Below are 6860 nucleotides of genomic sequence, written 5' to 3'. Positions count from 1 at the left end.
ATTTGTGACTACAATAACCCAGCAGTCCCAGCAGACACCAAGGCAGGGTTAGTAGTGAATTGGTCTATAGCAGCTGATAACGTCACATAGCAGGATCTCAGTCATAGAGTGAGAACGTTTAAGCAAGAGTATAAGAGTGGGTTCCAACAAGGGTTTGGTAGAGAATGATTATTTCAACAAGGGGCAACAGACATCAGTTGATACTAGAATAAATATTTGCAAGCAGTCAAAGTAGGTTCTAGGAATATTGATTATCTGCCCAAGTCCATGTACTTATCCATACAGACAACCTCCTGTTCTTTTAGTGTGTCTGACCACTTCTGCTATCCGGACCTGCTCGCTCCAATCTGATGCCTTACTTCTCGTTGGATCCTCATAACTTAGAGGTAGCTTATTGCCACTGAAGATGAACTAACATGGACGGTCTGGAGATACATGGGATTGCTCTGTACAGTACCACTTGGAGAAACCATGGAGATGGCTTTGGACTGTAATTGCAGTGATCGGTTTTGCACTTACAGTAAGTTGCCATTATTGACTATTTCATGGAACAGAAAATGTTAGAACTAGAATGAATTCAGAAATTACACTGATGCTCATATTGATAAGCTGCTCAATTGCTCCTGGTTACATAATTGCACTTCACTATATGGTGTACAGATATAGAAAGTACTTTCTTTTTATCATCACACAGTCTTGTATCACCCAGATGAGGATGAGTTCCCTTTTGTGTCTGGTTCTTCTCAAGGTTTCTTCCTCATATTGTCTCAGGGAGCTTTTGATCACCACTGTCACCTCTTGCTTGCATTAGGGATAAATTGCTTATTCTGAATTGATCTTCTTCTTCAACTTTCGGCTTTATCCACTTAAATCCATCCTCGGCATCCTCCACCCTCGCACCAATTAACTTCATGTCCTCTTTTAAAGCATCCATATATCTCCTCTTTGTTCTTCCTCTTGACCTCTTACCTGGCAGCTCCATCTCCAACATCCTTCTACCAATATAACCATCTCCCTCCTCTGTACATGTCCAAACCATCTCAATCTATCTGACCTTCTCCCCAAAACAGCCAACCTGAGCTGTCCCTCTGCTGTGCTCGTCACTCCTAGAGAACCTCAACATCCTCATCTCTGCTACCTCAATCTCTGCCTCATATCTTTTCTTCTCTGCTGCATTCTCTAACCCATACAGCATAGCTAGCCTCACTACTGTCTTGTACGCCATTCCTTTGAATATCCTAAATTGATGTATTTCTGTAAATTGCTTTGTGACAATATCCATTGTTTAAAAAAGTATATAAAAAAGTCTATTTTAATAAAATTGTACTATTTATCACTCTTAGTATCTAGAGAATGGTTCCAATAGCTCCTAAGGCAGAAATGGAGCTGGACTTGGCATTACGGTTGCAAACATCACAAGGCATCTTTGCTTTGAGGCCACAAGGACATAAGAAATGCTGAAGGAGAAATACTCGACAACAGCCTGAGAGATGTGGCCTTGGAGAGAAAAGCTCGAACAGCCATTTCTGATGTCTGCTTCTCTGCATGGGCAGTACGGATAGCATACTACTGTGAATTATGGCCAGTGCTCACAATAGGCTCGAGGAATATTAATTAGCTACCTAAAGTCACTCTAGATGAGGTGCCAAAGAAACCCAGCTCATCTTTTATTATGCTCAATAACTCAATCAGCTCAGAGTTTCTCCTGCAACCGCACAGTGTGCCATTTTCATCCATTCATTCCAGCTAGGTCATGTTCATTAACATTCTTGCAGATTGTACAGTCGAGACTAGCTGATGAAGCGGCAGGATGGTGCACAGGGGTGTAATTGGCATTTGGTTAATGTGTCTGCCGTACGTTTCTCTGCCTTGTTGTCACACTTTAAGCATACTTAATGCTTCCTGACACCCCTGTCATGACGTGTTTGGACATTATGCTAAGTACTGTCATCCATTTGCACCACTAGAAGGACCGTGCATTGAAAAGCTGGACTGAGCGTGTGATACAGCGTGTCTGATTTCAGATCAGCTGTCAGGTGTCATTAGCACCTGTGTGTCAAGACAGTTCCTGTGAATGTATGACTCATTCCTTACTTTATCTTCCTATAAAATATATTTTTTATATATATTTATGTTTTATATATGTTTATATATGTTTAATCAAAGCTTTGTTGTACTGATGATTATGGGAATGTTAAATATAACATTTATAATTATGGAGTGCATTATTTTGTAGATAAAAGTCAGCTGTCTTAAAAAAAAGACCTGAAGTGAGGAGTGCTGCGATACTGCCCCCTAGTGTGAGCAACTAGAAAACTGCACCAACAACGTGCAATTAACTGGGGTCCAGTAAGCCTTTTCCAAACAACTTTTATCTGCAAAAGGCCAGTGCGGCTGCAGCTTTTGATTCCAGCCCTACAGGAGCCACAGCTAACAGCCTCTCTGAGGCCAAGATCAACTGATTAAATAGCTGAAATTAGTTGTAGTGCCCGTGTGGTTTTAAAAAAATCACAGCTGCAATTGCACTTTGCAGATAAAACTGCAGAGCTGGCTTAGATCAATGACCACCAACCCTCTTTCATGAAGAACTGCCTTCAGTAGAATTCAGTTCCATCCCTAATCCATCAAGCCTGCTCTCTTTGTTATCTTAAGCAGGTCTGCTCAGGATAATACATAAATATGGTGGCAGAGGAAATCTTAAGTGGTCCAAACATAAAAATGGCAAAATAAAAACCTATTTAATTATCCTTTTTATTGTGAACAGATTTTATTACGTTGACATTGGATGCGTGGTTAATGGCAGTCACGCGCCCGGCACCACCGAGCTGCCAGTGACACACCCTTGAGCATGGGCTTTGGAAACCCTCAATGGCTCAAGTGTATAAAAATATTCGATGAATGTCTTGGTTACTCATCGGACGTTCAGCATGAACAAGGCCCATAAACCTCTCTGTTCCATGTGTCCTGTATCTGGGCTGACCATGTGCTCTGACCCAACTTTTTAAGCTGAGATATCTAAAGAATAAAGCTTTACTGTGGTCTGTGTAGGTGGCAAATAAAGTCTTCTTCTTCTTCGGCTTTTTCTAATTCTATATTCACACATACTCACACTCACAGACAAATCAACATTCATTTTCAGTGAGAGCTGCCGACTTCTAGTGACATGATCGACAGCTTCCGTTCGTCACTAGAAGTGGGCTGCAATGTAGAGAAAAAATGAAATTTATGCAAATATGGAGTGACTTGGTGCAGCGACTACCGAGTGAAATGAAGGGGGATGAAGACAGTAGCAAGGAGCACACACTGCTTCTCCTTCATATCGTATGGTATGGTGCATATATACACTAGTGAAGTTTATACACGAAGACCAAATCTCCCACCAGAATGTTTAATTTTAGTGGCTTGTGATTTGGAACGCTAGATGCTTCACCCACTGATAAACATTATTTATATGGTAACCAGTAGTAGGAGCACAACAGTACAGCCACCAGTCTGGTGTTGATGCAGCTTCAAATAAATAACTGCTAGCATTAACTTGACTAGCCGCACAGTAGCTACCTAGCTAGCTAGGCTTTGAGAGCTGTTATACTACAACAATGCTGAATGCTTGATTCTGATCAGAAGGCTTTCATTCAGCTAATTTCAGCATCTGTTTTATCCTAGTCAGGGTTGCAGTTGGTCAGAAGTTATAGTTATTATTTATTTATTATATAAGTATAGTTATTTTTTATAGCAGCATCCCTGACAGTAGTTAAAGCTGCATAGTTAATGTGCTTTTAACGTGTAATTGTTTGATGTAATGGTGATTTCTCTAAGACATTGATTTAGCATTCATAAAACTTTCTTTCTTTACTAACTGCAAGAACAACTGCTAATAGCTGCTATAAAGTGATAAACATTGCACACCACTTAATGTAACTAGAAATGGATAAAAGTATAATGTGCCATTGTTTAATTGGTAAACCGATTTGTTGTAAAAGGAATAAAACACTACAGGAGCTACAGGGACAGGTCTCTGACACACCACCAGAAGGTGCTGGCAGGCATTTCATCATAGCCGGCTTTTACTTTGCCCTTCCTATTGCTTAGCCTTGCCGGCATGTCACCTGTTCCTTATTTACCCTAATGTTTTTCCCTATATACATCAGCCCTTTTGTATCGGTTATTGTTTTGTGTTGGCTGTGTTTCCAGGTTCCCATGTCATTGTTATGTTAATTATTTTCTATTTGTCCCATGTTTGGTGTAAGTCTCACTGTATTTTACTTTTGTTAATTAAAGCCATGGATTATTTGATACTGCATTTGGGTCTGATTTTCTGTATGTGGGTGATTGCCGCAGAGATCCTGGTTCAATCCCTGCTTCAGGCAGTGTCTCTCAATCATTACAATACTTCATCTAACATACATTGCTGTTTAGATGCTTATGTACGGTATTTAGGAAACAAAAAGAGACAGATTTGGTTTAAATTCATCCATCCATCTATCGATTTTGCCTACTGCTTATCCTGCACAGAGAACCTGGAGTATATAACAGGGGACTCACAAGGAACACAAGGTGGGGGACAACCTGCACAAGGCACAATCACAAACTCACACATCCATTAACACACTACAGACAATTGTAGAGAAGGCAGTCAACTTACAATGCATGTCTATAGTCTGGGGGAGGAAACCAGAGTACCCAGAGGAAATCCCTAAGTCACAGGGAGATCATTCAAACTCCACAGACACAGGGCAGAGGTGGAAATTAAACAAGCCACCGTTCCCCCAATTCGGTTGAAATAATTTTCAAAAACTTTTAAACCCTTAAAACCTCAGTAGTCTCTTTTCTGTAGATGCTTATGTTCAGTTGGACTGTAATTAATAACTGATGCTAAATTAAGATGAACAACTGAATACTAAACTTTCTTTAAATGAGTCATGCACCACTATGTTGATTATATGATAAAGATGTGGTACAAAAAAAGTCAAAAATCCTTCCATATCATTTTTATTTCACATATATAGCTCTGATAATGTTTTTTTTTAAGTACCCTTCACACTGCACAAGTTAATCTCATGACATAAGCTTTTGATCCAATAATCCAATGAGCGAGAAAGACAGAGAGATGAATATTCAGCCATGCACACAGATGAGCCTTCATTATCAAGAGAAAATCTAATTCATCTTAAGCAGTATGTATAGCAAGCGCTTCTAATTCCTAACCGTTTAAAAAACTTTAAAAGGTTGTCAGTACTTATACAGTTTAGCTGAAAAACACCACACAATGCACAATGAGTCCTGAAGTAAAGAAAATACTGAACGCTGCTAAAAGTGGCGACATTCACATTGTAAGAAAGTCAGATTAGTTTTCGACAGAGCAGAGCTAAAATAAATAAATACATAAATAAAGCTTACAAATAAGGCTTCTTCTTTTTCTTCAAATAAACTGAAGAAAAAAAAACCTCAGAAAGAAAACACAAGTCACTGTGCAAACCCTGTGAGTGTCAAGTTTCCGGGTCTATACAGAGAAAGAAAAGTCGCAGAGAAAAAAAAATATCTTAATAGTAAGTAGATGCTTAAGCTTGTTATAAGAGTATAAGAGTAGCAGAGTAAATAGAATGACTCAGCAAACAAACAAACAAATAAATAAACTAAGGAGTCTCTCAAATGTCACTTATTGCTTTGGTGGCAAAAAAAAGAAAGAAAAAAAAAACAAAACCAAGAACATTCCATGACCATGGCTTTACATCAACACCAATGCATCATGAATAGTCTACGATGATGTTCACAAAATGTTCACTATTACCATTTTGCAGAGTTTAAAATTCGACAACTCTTGGCAGCGGAAACTTCTCTGGTTAATATTTGTCGTAAAAATGTAGAAATCACAAATGATGAGAGATATAAGAGCGACACACACTAAGCACACTGTAACTGGCTGAATGTAAACTGCTTCTATTCGTTTGACCTAAATAAGCATCGGGTATCTGCTAGCTCATGTGCCCTGTGCCACAATGGACTCGGGAGTTAAAGCTCCACCTACTGGTCAATAGGGAGCACTGTAACTCACTCAACACTGAATATCTGATTAAAAGATTTGTGACGTGTTTAGTGATTTCTGATGCGAATATATTGCAATAATGTTCAGATTTTTAAAGTAAGATATTAAAACCAGAAGAACATGAGCTTCTTTTTCATTCACCATTTTCCAGTCATCATGTTAATGTACAATAATGGAAGTAGTGGAGACACTGGTGCAAACGCTGGACTCAAGGTTCCAGGATGCAATGCAGCTGCATCACAACAGAGACTCGATTATGACCATGATACCGTTGACAGTCGTTTTTAACAAACTTCCTACTCCCTCTTATGTAGAGATCAAGCAAGAAATAAAATCCCACTAAATCTCATTGTACCACAATGTACACACAGTCAAACAGCATTGTGGGTAAAGGAGAAATCCATTAACTAACGAACGGAAGAAGTTACTTTACACTCTAACATAAATCTTGGATGGCATTAAACATCCCATTAAATCATAATTAGTCACCCAAGGTGAATTCTTTCATTAAAACCAAAAATAAAATAAAAACAATATTTCAGTGTCAATGATGTGTCCATTAAAAAGGAAATGAATGTCTCTGCAACAAGCGGTGTTCCAATACTGCTTTAACAAGCCCTCACTGACTGTCCATCACCATGTCCCTTTGGCTGAATCTCTATTAGCTTTACCGGAAGCTTATATTCACATGATCTAATCAGATAGGAAACACTTTTATTTATGACGCTGTAGTGTTTTGCACGTCTGAACTGTTGATAACGGTGTGTTAAATTCTATAGAGATAATGTTCGTGTACAATAGCGTGTACAAAGTGAGC

The 6860-nt window shown here is 38.9% G+C and overlaps 1 protein-coding gene across 2 annotated transcripts in view; it reads right to left on the bottom strand.

Moving 5' to 3' along the window:
• Positions 1-4973: 4973 nt before the first annotated feature.
• elmod1 (ELMO/CED-12 domain containing 1) overlaps positions 4974-6860 on the bottom strand; it is a 13765-nt gene continuing 11878 nt past the window's right edge. For both annotated transcript variants that reach the window (XM_027134088.2, XM_027134089.2), the window contains one exon: positions 4974-6860. This exon is cut by the window's right edge and continues 337 nt beyond it. The gene's annotated coding sequence lies outside the window, so the exon portion shown is untranslated.

Source organism: Tachysurus fulvidraco, chromosome 21, assembly GCF_022655615.1.
Source record: "Tachysurus fulvidraco isolate hzauxx_2018 chromosome 21, HZAU_PFXX_2.0, whole genome shotgun sequence".
NCBI classification, from domain to species: Eukaryota; Metazoa; Chordata; class Actinopteri; order Siluriformes; family Bagridae; genus Tachysurus; species Tachysurus fulvidraco.
Note: the sequence above shows the minus strand (reverse complement) of the source record. Positions and strands in the feature narration are given on the sequence as shown.